The sequence below is a fragment of the Dasypus novemcinctus genome, chromosome 2, assembly GCF_030445035.2.
Source record: "Dasypus novemcinctus isolate mDasNov1 chromosome 2, mDasNov1.1.hap2, whole genome shotgun sequence".
In the NCBI taxonomy this organism is placed as follows: Eukaryota; Metazoa; Chordata; class Mammalia; order Cingulata; family Dasypodidae; genus Dasypus; species Dasypus novemcinctus.
Window position 1 is genome coordinate 149,704,933 of NC_080674.1, and position 15,256 is coordinate 149,720,188.

The 15,256-nt window shown below is 38.4% G+C and overlaps 1 protein-coding gene across 1 annotated transcript in view; it reads right to left on the reverse strand.

Annotated features, from left to right (window-relative positions):
• The window catches only part of LOC131275504 (protein diaphanous homolog 1), a 70,484-nt gene that overhangs the window by 50,950 nt on the left and 4,278 nt on the right, over positions 1–15,256 (reverse strand). The gene's annotated exons all lie outside the window — the stretch shown is intronic.

A 15,256-nucleotide genomic window follows, 5' to 3' on the forward strand; every position in this document is an offset into this window, starting at 1 on the left:
ATTTTAAAACACAGGCAAAAAAAACCCCTATCACGAATTAAAAAATGGGCAAAGAACTTGAAAAATTTCTCCAAAAAACATAAGAAAAGATGCTCAAAATCATCAGTCATTAGGGAAATGCAAATCAAAACTACAAGGGAATACCATTTCATACTGCCTAGAATGGCTTTCATTTAAAAAACAAAACACACACACAAAACAAAACACAAAACAAAACAACAACAAAAAATAACAAGTGTTGGTGAGGATGTAGAGAAACAGGAACCCTCATGCACTATTTGTGGGAATGTAAAATGGTATGGCTGCCATGGAAAATAGTTTTGTGGTTCCTCAGAAAGTCAAACATAGAATTATATGATCTGGCAATGCCACTGGCCAGTGGTAGGCATATACACTAAAGAACTGAAAGCAGGGAATCGAACAGGTATTTGTACACCAATGTTCACAGCAGCATTATTCACAATAGCCAAAAGGTAGAAGCAACCCAAGTGTTCACCAATAGATGAATGGTAAACAAGATGTGGTATATACATACAATGGGATATTATTCAGCCATAAAATGAAATGAAGTACTGATACATGCTAACAACATGGATGCACTTTGAGGAAAGCATGTTGAATGAAGTAAGCCAGACAAAAAAGGACAAATATTGTACAAAATACTTAGAATAAGCAAATACACAGAGACAAAGAGTGGATTATAAATTAAAAGGGGAGTTAATGGTTAACGGGTACAGAGTTTCTGTTTGGGGTGATGAAAAACTTTTGGTAATGAATGGTGGTATTGGTAACACTAGTATTGTAAATGTAATTAGTATCACTGAATTGTACATATGATGGTGGTTAAAAATGGGAAATTTTGTGTTGTATATGTTACCAAAATAACAATTTAAAAAGACCAAAACAAAACTGACCTAAACTATAGCATTTGGAAACACGAACTTGGGTAATAAAACTTTAGAGAAAATATAAGAAAATAATTCCATTCCAGTTAGAATAGTGATTTCTCTTAAAAGAACGATGATTGGGATGGGGCACATGAGCATTTACTGACAAGTTTCTATCTCCAGATATGTGGCTCTCACAAAGGTATTCACCTTGTAACGTTCATTAAACAGTACATGTGTTATATAGCTTTCTGTATTGTTATATTCAATGCAAAATGGTTAATTATTAAAAGACCTAGAAAGTTAAATAATAATAATTTGGAGAAGAAATGAAGGATAGCAGTATGACTAACATCCTTGCTTTCCTAACATGAGGGCAATAGATAAAATCTTCAATTTATAAATCAGGAAAAGAGAGGCAAAAATGTATTATTTAAAGTATTAATATACAATAAAGAATGGTTGTCAATGAGACTGATTAAAAAAAAAGGTGAGAGATGAAGACATGACCTAAAGTTAGGGTAGGACTGGAGATACAGAGAAATAGATGGATGTGAGAATTACATAATAAAAGAATCAAACAGGCATGGTGTGAACAAATATTGAACTCTAGGTTAGATCTGTTTCTCACAGTGATACGAGTTAGAAATTCTGAAGGTACTTAATATGTATTTTAGGAGTAAGCAAGTAAGTATATTGTAGATAATGAGCACCAGATAAAAGGAAGCTATTGTTATTAGAAGTCAGGATAATAGTTACCCTGGATTGGGGGATGAGGGGACTTGGGGAACATCTAAAATTGCCAGGGGGCACAAGCGGCCTCCAGGTTTTAGTAATGTTCTGTTTCTTGAGCGGGGTGTTGATTACGTGGATGTAAATTTTACCCTTCAGTTTGTGAAAATTCATTAATGTGTACACATATGATTTGTATACTTCAATATGAAATAAAAAAGAAAAGCTAACATATATTTATATTTATATATCATATATATTTTTGATATATATCAATGACTGATAAAATTCATATATATTTTTATTTATATATCATATATTTATATTTTTTATTTATATATCATATATATGTTATATATATATATAACACATACATACACACAACTTTGATTACACTCATTTAAATGTTATATACTCATGATAAGCAAGACTAAAAAGGAACACAGATTTGTTCTGTGTTAATGTGGTGGAATAATGTAGCCATATGTAGATTTTTACAACTGTTGCCCATTTTACAACTGTTGCTCATTTTACAACTATGAGAAAGGCAGGACAGACATGGCTTTGAATCAGTTTTGATAAGGATTGGAAGAGACTCCACTCTGACAATCAGCAGACAAGATAATCAAAATGTAGTACCCAAGGTATGTTCCCATTAGTAGCCTTTCCAGCCCTGCTACAGGAATGTGGATTAATTCATCATGCATATACCATAGCACAGTATACAACCTTAACAATGGGCTTTTTTTTTTTTTTTTTGGCCAGAGCAAGGATTGGACAGCCAAGGCAAGGATGGAAGCCCAGAAGAAAGGTTCATGTCATGCTTCACTAAAAATGGTATCAAGGGCTGAGTAATTTCGGTTTATAGTATTATGTGAAATTTACCAAAAACAGAAGTGGATACAGACAGCTACTTTACACAGAGGGAAGGAGAATCTTATTTGAAAATGACTGTGAGTCCCTGCAGACAAGAGCCGAAAAGAAAGACCCTTATCATGTTGCTGGCTCTTTGGTCCAGAGTCTATTTTCCTAGCTGCTGCCCTGCTAACCATGCTAAGAAGTCTGACTGTGCAACTCCTTATCTGTAACATGTGCTTTTCCCTAGATCAAGGGAACAGACTGCCTGCTGTGGATCTTGCTGGGCCATTTTGGAAGGGAGAGGAAGAACATCAAGCAAAAGCTTTCATGTCATCATCTGCAACTAAGTCAGCCTGGGGGATTATCTCCCAAAAAGGTCCTGGGGAGTGAGGATGTTATAATCCTGAAGCCATGAAAGACTTTTCACCCTCAATCTGTTTTCCTTTCTGTAAAACAGTCCTGTAAGTGCTGCTAACTCATTTAATGGAGAGAGGCTACCAGTGAAGTAAAAAGAAAGTGTTTGGGAGATAAAGCTGAAGATCTGGAGTTACCCTAGCGATGCAGTTATTGCACAGCAGGAAAATACTACGTCCCAAAGCTTAAAAGCTCTCCTTTAATTCCTAGGAAAAGGGCACAGTCATTCTATGACCATGCTGTTCACTAAGAATGTCTTCAAACTTTTCTCCAGACTTCAGGTAAAGGTTCTCCTGTCAGGAGAATCAAAGACACTCAGTCCTTTCTCCCTCTGAAGATTCCAGAGCACTGCTCCTTCATTTCCTCTCCAGTCACCTCTGAGGGAAATCCTAGACCACAGGCTATTCTATGAAGAGAGGAAGTCGAGCTCTATGTCTTCTCTGTCCCAATCTAAGATATTCTCCCTCACAGTAAAATACATTTATAAACAAATTGTAAGGTAAAAAATAAGAGATAGCACAAGCTAGAGTGATGCAAGAGACATCAGACAATCACCATGTGTGGACTTTAGCACTGATTCAAACAAAGTGATTTAAAACAAACAAACAAAAACACCTACTAGAAGATAAACCTGGGAAACTTAAACCCTGACCAGATATTTGATGATATTAAAGAATGTTTTAGATGTACTAATGGTAATGTGATATGTTCTTTAAAAAGCCCCTTATATTTTGACATATATTCTGAACTACTTAAGGATTAAACGATATGACCAACTAAGATATACTGAGGTGGCAGGGAGGAAGCTGAAGCAGGTGTATGAAACAAGACTGCGCAGTTAGTAAGTTTTTAAACTGGATGATGGACACATGGGGGTTGATGATACTATTTTCTTATACAGGTATGTATGTATTATATATGTGTGTGCTTTTGTTTTTGTTACATTTTCCATAATAAAATTTTTTCTTATTTTGTTTTGTTTTGTTTTAGTCAGACTGCCTGGAGTCATTTGGGCATCTGATTCTTCCAGACAACTGAGGGAAAAGGGTATCTTTTATTCTTAGCTGATTCTACAATTAGAACACCATTCTAAACATTGCTATATAGTAAAGTCGACCTAAACCCAGACTAAGAGTCTAGGTGAAGCAGAAGGGCTGCTCTGCCTGCTTTCTCAAAGCCTCTTGTCCAGTAGCCAAACACCACTTTGTTCTTTGCTCAGCTGGCAAGGACTTGCTGCTCAGGATGCAGGCAGCCTGCAGCAAGGTATGTCCCTGATGAGCAAGTGCTGAGTAGAGGAGTCTGAAGCTGCGCCTTGGCCTGTCTCACGCCCTCCCCCAACCAGACTCCTCCTCCCTTGCCAAACTCCTTTTTTCCTGCGTCACAAACACAAAATGGAGTTAGCCAGGGAGCAAACACAATCTGTCTAAAATGGCTGAATGCAGCAGGGAGTGCCAGGCAGTAAAATAAAGGGAAAGGGCACCCCCTGCTGTCCAACACAGGCACCTTGTTTTTCTTTCTTACTATTTTTGTATGTCAAAAGAACCAATCCTACAGAGTCCAGATTAATTTTTTCATGACTCTTGATTCCTATGTTGAACTCTAAAATTCAAAGAGTGAAAATTGAGGCACAAGAAGGGAAAATAACTTTTAATCCTTAAAGACAGAGAAGAGTCAAGGCACAAAGCCAGCAGCCCTAAGTCCTAGTGATTGCTTGGTTTATAATTAGAACAGAGTTAACGGAAGGGAGGCCCTTCTACAGCATAGTATTCCCCAACTTTGGATAATGAGCTAATGGCCCTGGGGTCCAAAAGCTACCACCATCACTTCCCCAGGAATTCCTGTTGCAGGCTTCTCTCAATGAACTTCACAAACAGGAAATGGAGGAGTGGCGAGTTGCCTGGCATCCTGGAAATTAAGTTCTTAAGCACTGCAGGTGGAGTGAGTAAGTAGGATGGGAAAAAGGACTTTGGGAAAATACTGTTGAGAACACAGACTGGCTCCAAAGCCTGTGACATCCACAGGGCTGAAAGACTCAGGCTGAGCTGGAAAGCAATTCCACCCAAACTTGATTCTCATTCACTTACTCAGGACCACACTAAGTGCTCTGTCAAGTTGAAGCCTGTGGCATTTATTCTGCAGGGAACACCCTCCATAAGCTTATATTATACTTTTCTTGAGTAAGCCAAGTGCCTTATGAAAGAAAACATACAGGACATGTGGAAAAAGCAAAAACCTCCTGAAAAATCTGTGGGTCCAAATCCCCAACAGTTTCCACTATTTAAACGAGGCAAAAATTGGAGTTCAAGGCCCTAATGGGAGATAATGGCAGTGTACACACATGAACACAAAATCACAACAGGGACTTAAAAAAAAAAAAGTAGACCTGATACCATTATAGCTCTCTCTGAAGAAACAGGGTCTTATGTTAGTCCTAGATCTCCCAAGTGTACTGAAAGATAAGAACACTTAGTAAGATCTCTAAGAAATAACAAACTTCCTGTGAGGATAAGGCAGCTATGGAATTGCAAGGCCACTTAGGATACAATAAGCCACATCCATCAAGCTCCACACAAATTCACTGATTCTGGGAAAAGGAAAGAGCAAGAAGGTCCTGTCATGTGCTAATGTGAGAAGCTGCCCATGGGGAAGACTTCTAGTTTATATTCTTCATAGCTGTAATATACATGAGGAAGAATTCAGCATCTCAAAGCCATTTCTAGGAAGGAAAAACCAATAGAGAGCATGCAAACTGAATAGCAGGTATTCCTGCCCAAAGGTAACCAGATTCCTATTATCACTGACCTCCTGGCCAAAACAAACATCCATTTGCTAAATCCCACAGAACGAGAATGTTATGGATGTGCTGTAAGTCAGAGGCAAAGTGGCCAAAATGGATAAATCTGAAGGACAGTACCAAAGCCAGAAAAAGAACAAAGCTGAGAGTTAGGAAGAAGGGGGAAGATGGAAGTCTAAAAGGGTGGCAAAAAAGTAGAATTAGAAATCTGAGCACGCCACAAAGCATTTGATCATTCAGACAATATAGACACTGAGTTTCTCACAGGTAATTCCCAGCACACCCAGGATGGTGACTCAAGAAGGGAGTGCTAAGAAGAGCTCTACTTGCAGAAATGTGAGTGGTGGGTGGGGAGTGGAAGGACAGGCACTGCCAGGAGCAAGGACTGAGCTGTGTCAGCAAAGGGGCAGGAGAGGTTTCTGCAAGGGAACAAAAGGGCAAGAGCAAAGGAGAAAAGGCACCAAAAGAAGGTACTAGGAATAAAGCTTTTTTCCCTTCTTAAAAAGTGTTTTATTATGGGAAAAAGTAAACATATATACAAATAGAATCCAAGATGAATCTCCATGAATCCCAACACCCAGCTTCAACTATTGTCAACTCATGGCCAAGCCTGTTTCACCTACGTCCCCAGCTACTTCTAAATCCCAGGTATCATATTATATTATCTGTAACTATTCCAATATATCTCTAAAAGATAATGACTTAAAAAATAAAACCACAAACGATTATCACATCAATTTCCAGTTATCTCAAATGTCAAATGTTTTACACAGTTTGTTTGAATCAGGATCTAAATGAGGTACACACTGCAACTGGTTGTCATATTTTAAAGTTATGTTTTAGTCTGTATGTTCCTCTCCATCTCATTTTTTCCCTTGAAATTTACTTGTTGAAAAAATCAGGTCACGATCACTAGTGAAAAGCAAGAAGTATTGATAACACAGACCCTAAAAGTAGATACCTCAGTCTTCTCTGAATATGTCTGCCTTCTTGCCTCTCCTTTTCACCAAGTGCTGGATTCTGAGCTGAACAGATCTGGGCTCAAATGCTGACTTTTGTATTTACTTGCTATCAAATTTTAATAAGCCAAGGGCATGTTCATTCTATACTTCAGATTTCTCGGTTATAAAATGAAATCTACTGGGTATCATTTCTAAAATAATAGGAAATAATATGTGATAAGCCTCTAGCACAGTATCTGACATTAAATAGCTATTTATTAATAAGATGGAATGAGAAGGCAAAGTACCTTCATCTTTTTCTACAAGCCCAGAGCAGTTTTAATTTTTGTACAGGCTCATGCACACCCACCTAAATACTGAGTAAACTGCAGATTTCTAAGCCCTTCTCTGTAATGAAGGATCCTAGCAATACTCTCCATTTTATTCAGGGTCAGGAGGGGAGGCGACAAGGTAAAAGCACAGCAAAAACAACAGATGGAGCAAATACCCTGCCCCCAGCCTGATGCTGCATAATGCAGCTGCTGTTTTTCGTCACACTGCTGTTTTTTTCCCTTCTTTGTTCCTGAGGTGGAAGCCAGGAAAGGGTGGGGAAAGAGGGAGGAGGAGTGGGGAAAGAGGAGGAGGAGGGGTGGGGATGGGGGCAAGACCTTCGTCACCGTTACCGAAAGTCACCTGATACTCTCCTCCAATCCCCAGTCTCTGACCTCACAATCCGGAACCTGAGCCAAAACAGCTCAACTGCGCTCCCTCCGTGGCTGAAAATAAAAAATGCAAGCAGTATGGGGAAAAAGAAGGAAAAAGGGGGACAGTCTTCTTGGAAGGATTTTAATAGATTCTCTTGCCAAGGGGAATTAAGTACAAACACACACACACATACACACAGAGGAGTCTCTTATGCAATAGATCCAAAAGAAGAAATCACTGTAGGGCTAGGAGGGAAGAATGGTTCCAAACCATCTTGCAGAAATGGGGTTACCAATCCCCTTCCATTATATAACTGAGATTCCCTTGCCCAAGAGGACTTAGAGAATAATAAAGAGATTTCATATTTGAATCTGAGTTTTCAAGGACAGGCACTAGCTTTTAAAGCAGGTTAATGAAGCAGAGGATGCTATAACCTGCTCTGCAGAACTGAATATAGTACCCAGCTTTGGAGATATTAACATACAAAGTACAAGTACTTCTAGAAATACCTTCTCCAAGCATCCTGGCTAAAATTTCCTTTTTAGCCTTTTGCCTTTCCCATTATTCTAACAATACCACATTATAGAAAATTTGAAGTGAAAAAATATAGCACCCTAACAAAATCTCTAATAGTACTATAAGTATATTCTCTTCCAATTTTTTACTTGTTTTTTTTCTGTTAAAAAAAGAGCTGTAATAAGGTTCTATATAATTTTTTCCCCTGCTTTTTCCACCTTACAACATTCATGAGCATTCTTTCAAGTCACTACAAAGCCAGAGTTCTAAAACTGGGAACAGTTACAGGGCAACTATTAATAAGTTCTAAAGCAATCCTTGGGACAAAAACTGAGATGGAAGCAAAACATGAGGTATACCACCCCTTTCCTTTGAAGACCATATCCCTTTATGGAATAGTGTCCCTAAGCTAGAGGTTTGGAAGGCCCCTTGTAGGACTTTTCAAGTCTCTCTCCCTCACATCATAATAGCTGTATTGCTCTAGTTTGAGTTGCTGTATATTTATAGAATTGGTGTGGGTAACTAACTCTGTAGAGTCCAACGTTACATAATGCACGGAGAACAAAAGTGCACATATGCAAGCTAAGGTGCAGTGAGATCAAGTGGATTATTGTGGCTACAGTTTTTTGTGTTTTCTTTAAAAAGACATTACTTCATCATTGTATTTTTCCATTTCATCCTCATCTTCATTATAATAGTAATCTATGTTTATTGACACATTAGAATTTTATTTTAATGAGGAAGATCTTTATCTCCTGACAAGAGAGGTTTTCTTCTTGCTTATAGAATAGCATAGATATATACTACTTTTTGATAAAGAAGGAGGGCATGAGAATCTACCTTAATATTTGCTTATAGTTGCATTTTTTAAAAAAACCTCTGAAATGGTAGTCAAGAAACACAAAAAATGGTCATGGCTACAGGGTGGGAGAGGAGGAAGAATAGGATGGATGAATAGTAGGGTGGGGAAGGAGAACTTTTAATATCATCTTGACTTCTGAACTAACTCTATTACCTGTTTAGAAAATGAATAACAGAGAAACAGAAAGAAAAGCCCCAGAGGAAACTGTGTGTGGAGATGCCCTCAGTATTTCCTGCAAATTGGCCTGTCTACAATCTTATGTTTGGAGGGAGACTTATTTAGTATCAGTAGTAAAGTCATTTCCAATCCAACAACTACCAATGAGTATAAGGTCAAGGGATCCTCAGAAGAGTGCTTTTTCCTTGTGGCAGCAGTTCTGGGATTGGGTATGTAGCCAAAGAGCAAAGGATCACTTTCCTGCTTATCTTAAAGTTCACATCTGTTCCCACATTTCCTAAAGATCCCATGCCTCCCCCTTCCTAAACAGATTTCCGATCCCTGCCATTTCCAGGTCTCCATGCTGAGAAAATAACCAAATCTGAATGGTAGTTATGGCTATACAGCTGCAACACTCCTCATCCTGACCCCTGGTTTCCTCCAGTTTCTCACAATTCCATCTTTGCTGTACAAGCCTGAGGGACCTCTGAGAACTCTGCCCTCATCCATCCTCTCCAGCCTAGTCAGTCTCTAAGTGGTTCCCAACTATTTCACTGACCCCAAAGAACCTCAAATCCTTCTTCCAAACATCCTTTTTCTAAGATGTGTATTGAGTCCTGGCTGGGAGGACAAGTAGAAAAAAGAATTTTGTAAAAACCTGTGCTGACAAAGCAACCTCGATACTCCAAAATGTTAACAGTTAATAAAAAATGCCAAATTTTTTCCTAATTGCCCTCATGAGTTCCAGAAGAACAGGAATATTACTTGTACCATATCTACTCAGATAGAGATATCACAATGTTACCAAGAAAACAAACAAAGCAAAGTTTTTAGACTGTGGCAGACAGAACATAAAATGGAACATAAAAACTAAAGCATTGATCAAGCCAGATTAGTATATCTAAAAATTACATGGAATACTTGTTAAAAATGTACCCTCTATAATCCTCATAACTTAGATGCTTTGAAGGTGGAACCCAGGAATTTACACCTTTACCAAGCTCCTTATGCATATTAAAGTTTAAGAACAACCGGCAGAAATAGATATTTAAGCACAGGGACTGACTGCACCAAAATGACAGTTTAAGCAATACGGATTCCCTATTGGATGGCTTAAGTATCAGACAATAACATTTAAAAGGATGTTTTATCAGAAATCAAATCTGGAACTCACAGATAAATGGGTTTAAAAGATGCAGTTTTGATCTATATATGTCTAGAATAGAAATGCAGGCACAATAAAGTTTGGGTGGCTAGAAATAGACTCTAAAACTGGGATTATCTTGGGATAATTAGGAGTTAACAAATATTAATGACACAGAATGGCTGACTGTAAAAATGGTTCATACCAACAGATTCCATCCAAGGTAGGCCAAAGAAACTTTCTGAAGGAAATAGATTCAGCTTAATACCTCTGGCTAGATGTCAGTTTATTATCAGTGGATAGTATTTAATCAGCAGATAGAGCTAGAAGTAACTCTTCAGCAGAATTTGAGACCGAGATATAATTATTAATGTGGCTATAATAGTGTTGCAAATATGCATATAATGAACTACCTAGCTGCTAAGATAACTATATTAAAATATAACCCTCTCTCTAAAGCTCTCTAAAAAGAAGGCTCTGCTTCTATGAAACTATTGGACAAAACAACAAAACATTCTCCAACCTCTAGACCCCCAAAAGAACACTGATTTGCTCCTATAAAATACTGTGTAGCTGCAATGAGACAAGATCCTTTTGTAAGAAAGCAGGCTATAGCTTCCTTTTAAAAATTTTACTGATGGTTAGTCCTCCAAATGCATTTCCTGACCAGTAGAGGGCAACATATCAAGCAGTTTGTATTTGAAAACAGGGCAGGCTGCCTCTCTCTGACGTGTCTGCATCACTACCAAACGTAACAATGACACATCTAAAATAGAAGAGATCCATGTGCCATCTGGTGGCGAAAAGAACACACTGCTGCAGATAAAATGTAACAAGTTCCTCCAGTTTAGAAAGAATAAAAGTTTATCTTTATCTGATGACACTCTCTCTTAAATCTCCACCAATAAGTTTTCCAAGGAAACTTTATCAGCGGCCTTCACATGGAAGTTTTAAAGTTTTGTCCTAAGTTTAGCTCTACACCCTCAAAAACTGGTTGCAAGCAAGTAGCAATTACTAATGCTTGCCCTTTAATACATGGAATAAGAGAATGAAATTCACTAAAACAAAGCAAAACAACATAAGCACTTAGAAAGCTGTCAAAACAAGAGTTTGAGATGGTGACTTATAATACCAAAGACAGCTTATGCTAGGGAAAAGAAGAAAAAAAGGGAACAAAATAAAAACTTTAGAACGAAAGGTAAACTATCTTCAGGTTCATCTATTTCATTTTACAGATGAGGCAAGAGTCAAGGATAAAAGAAAATCCCTGGATGCAATCTCATGAATGGTCAGATTAAAAGAAGATCTCACTTTCTCCCACCAAAAATTAAGATAAAAAATTTCTTATTATTGGTGAAAGTATAAATTGGTAAAATCCAATACCTAGTACTTTAGGCCCAGAAATTTTATTTTTACGAATTTATTGTACAGAAATACAAGTAGACAGAGATAAATGTATAAGGACTTTTCCTGCGGAACTGCTTGTTACGTAAAAAATTGGAAACAAATCCTCAATGAGGGATCAGTTGTATACATTTATATTATTCATGTGACAGAACACAATAATCCACTACAAAGACTGAGGTAGATCTATATATGACATTGAGAGATGCCGAAACATGTTAAGAAAAAGCAAAATGAAGTACCATATGGTATCACATGGATTGCATTAGAAAATGTATGTATACCCTCAAATTTCTATAATTTTATCTTTTAATTTCCCTACCATTCCTTGAATATTCCAGTAGGATTCTACTTGAAAATTTCCCACATTTTCTCATGTGAACTAAGGGAGAAGGGGATCTGCCCACTCCTTTACTAGAATAACATATGCATATAAATTATGGGAAAACATACTACAAGTTGTTAACCATGGTAACTCTGGAGGGTGGGGTGGGGGGATATTTTTTACTTTATATTTTCATTGTTTTCTAGAAACTTCTTGAAAATAATACATCTCTGTAGTCTAGGAACTTGCTCTACACTGTGCCCTCTAACACAGAGAAAGACAGAGAAAGTAGATAAATATGATGGGGACATCTGTAGAAGTTCTCTTATGATTGTTTTAATTTTCTCAGTGAAGTGGGAAGAAAATATCTTCACCTGAGAATGACTATGGGGAAGAGGTGCTGGGCCTTTGAGGAGGAAAAAAGCATGAAATAATCATCTAGACAAGTAGATATCAAATGGACTGGAGATGTTTGAAATATGATTGCCTAGCAGCGTCCAAGGTCAGGCAACATCACAAAAGTGAGCCAGGAGAAAGAGATCCAGTGAGGTAGGAGGAAAAGTAAGGGAGTGTGCTGTCTTGAAATCCCACAGAAGAAAGTACATCAAGGAGGGCTCTAGGCATGTTCGATTGCAGTTGCAAGTGCAGGGTGGATAGAGATGGAATTAACCAGGATTATGGTTTTGCCAATCAAGTACAATGAAATGAGAGAGGGAAGGAAAGAATGAAAATAAAGAAATGGTTATTATAATTGACCCATGGAATTCATGGAATTTTTCCTTTTTTCTTTATTAGAGAAGTTGTGCGTTTATAGAACAATCACACATAAAATACAGGGTTCCCACCTACCACCCTATTATTAACATCTTGCATTGGCATGGAACATTATAATACCCACATAGTTTTAGCTGAGGAAGAGAGTGAAGTCTTCAAGGGGGTGAAGGGCAGTGAAAAGGTGGTAGGATAAATGGGGGAGGTCCCAGTGGAGCTGAAGGATTACTGGGGTCAGGGTACTAGAGAGTGAGCTAAAAAGATAGGAAGTGGACAGTGAGATCATGGGAGGGGTGCAGTTATTGGTTTTGATGACAGGAAGGAATGGGTGAGATAGAATAAAAGAAAAACTTAAGGAATTTTGATGTCAGAATATTAATAGAATCCTTTCTGTGTGCATAGAAATTGCTAAGAATTAAAAGTAAAGTATTGGGGAAGCGGCCATGGCTCAATCAGGTGAGCTCCCTTCTACCATATGGGAGGTCCTCCATTCGCGTCCTGGAGCCTCCTTGTGAAGGCAGGCTCGTCCCCATGCTGTGGAGAGCCACCTGGCCCGCAGACGCCTCAGAGAGGCGACTCAGCAAGGTGACGCAACAAAAAGAAGGGAGACAAGCAAAGAACACAGAAGAGCCCAAAGCGAATGGACACAGAGAGCAGACAGCAAGCAAGCCGCAAGGAGGGGAGGGGAAATAAAAAATAAATAAAATACAGACACAGAAGAACGTACAGTGAATGGACACAGAGGGCAGACAGCACACAATAAAAAGCCACGGGGCGGGGGGGGGGGGATAAAAAAAATGTCAAGTATTGGATAGAGAGGGCATAATCCGAAATGGCCAAGAAATAAGAAGAAATAATTTGGGTGTTAGTAGAAAACAAAAGAGATATTGGGTCATATAACTCAATGACATGAAATTTGGGGGGTTTTAGGACAGAAAATGTAGAATGATCTGAAAGTGGCAATGAAGGGGAAAAAAGAAACCCACAACTTCTCGAACAACAACAAATTAACAAACAAACAAACAAACAAACAGGATTATCTACCACATCTCCAGGATCACTGGAATGAGGTTTCTGGGGGGAAAAAACCCAACCACATGAGAGGGCAAGAGGAAAAGCAGTTTGTCAAGGAAAAGCCAGGTTTCTGTTAGAGCAAGGGCAGTTGAATATATAGGAGATTTTGCTGACAATGGACCATGAATTCTAGAAGGCACAGTGGACCTGCTATGGGAGCTTAGGCGGGACTGGAGAAGAAGACAGAAGAGGAGATACCCAAAACCTTATGGGGTTTAGATGATGGGAGATGAAAAGGGACCTGGGAGTCTGGGGCTTCCTAGGGAGAGCAACATAAGCCAAAATAAATGACATAATACTGGATCCCGCAGATTCAAGGCAGATAGTGATGGCAAGGTTGGCAGTGTAGAGGGGTATGTAAATAGGTAGTTTTCAGGCTTTTTTTTTTTTAACCCCTGATGATGGGAGATGACAACCCAGAGGAGGTATGGTACTAATTCCATGTGCAGGACTCTTCATAATCTCAGGGGATAAGGTTAGATTTATGTTTTAAATCTCAAGGGAATACTATCTGATAGTACAGGGTTTCTTAACTGCTTTGTACTAGTAGTCTGACCCTATTCAAAATTCAAAAGAAGCTAGTAATTGAAACATCACGATCCCAAATGTTCCCTTGTATAGCACCTCTGGTCCTAATCCTATATATACTTAAGAGAAGTAAGGAACTGATAGAACAGACGGAAGAGCAGCTTGCTTCCACACAAGACTCACGGAAAATGGCAGAGCATGCTGAGTTCTCACAAAATCTTGTTTCTAAAGGATAAAGCTCTAGAAGCTATAAAGATTCAAAAAGACATTTCCTAATAAAGATCCAACTGGGTGGATGCCACCTAGTGGACAGAAGAGGATCACAGGGAAAAAGGAAAAAGACCTTAGATCCTTTTTTGGGAAAGGTGATTGCTTCCCTATAATCAGTTTCTGCTGAAGCCTGAAGCTTCGACTAAGAAAGCTTTGGGGCAGCTGCAGACAGGTAAATCCAACCATTGTTGACAACATTTCTGACTTCTGGAACAATAACACAAGCCATGGAATCAGGACCCACCCAGTCAAATCCTAACTAGAACACTGCGTATATGATACATATAAATAATTCTCAGCTCTTGGTTGAAACTTACTTTTAAGCCAGAGTTCTTTCTAAATTACTGCTGTTAACCACTAAGAGAACTGTTCAGATGCACACAGTTCCCACATTGCACCTCTAATGCAATATATTGCCCATGCACACCTATGAGGGATCTTTTGGATCTGATGAGTCTAAAGTTTTCTGAAAGGAAGAAAGGTACCTAAAAAGAAAAAAGTCGCTGTACTTAGGGCGTCAGTTATCACTTGACATACTATATTTCAAGAGATGATTTTAAAAATGAGATAATGCCACCAATAAAAGAATAAGAGTTAGAAAGAAAGCAGAATGAAAAACTAGTTATTGGGGAGTGGGTGTAGCTCAGTGGTTGGGTGCCTGCATCCCATGTACAAGGTCCTGGGTTCAATCCCTGGTACCTCCTAAAAAACAAAAAAACTAGTTATCACATGCATACAAATAATTCCAGTTATCTTATACACAGTGGTGAAAATGCTCCCAAGAGGAAGACTTAAAAAATCAACTATTTAACATGTTCCCAAGGATTTTAAGAAGCAATGTTAACAAAGAGTTCATGATAAAGGACTCCTTGCTG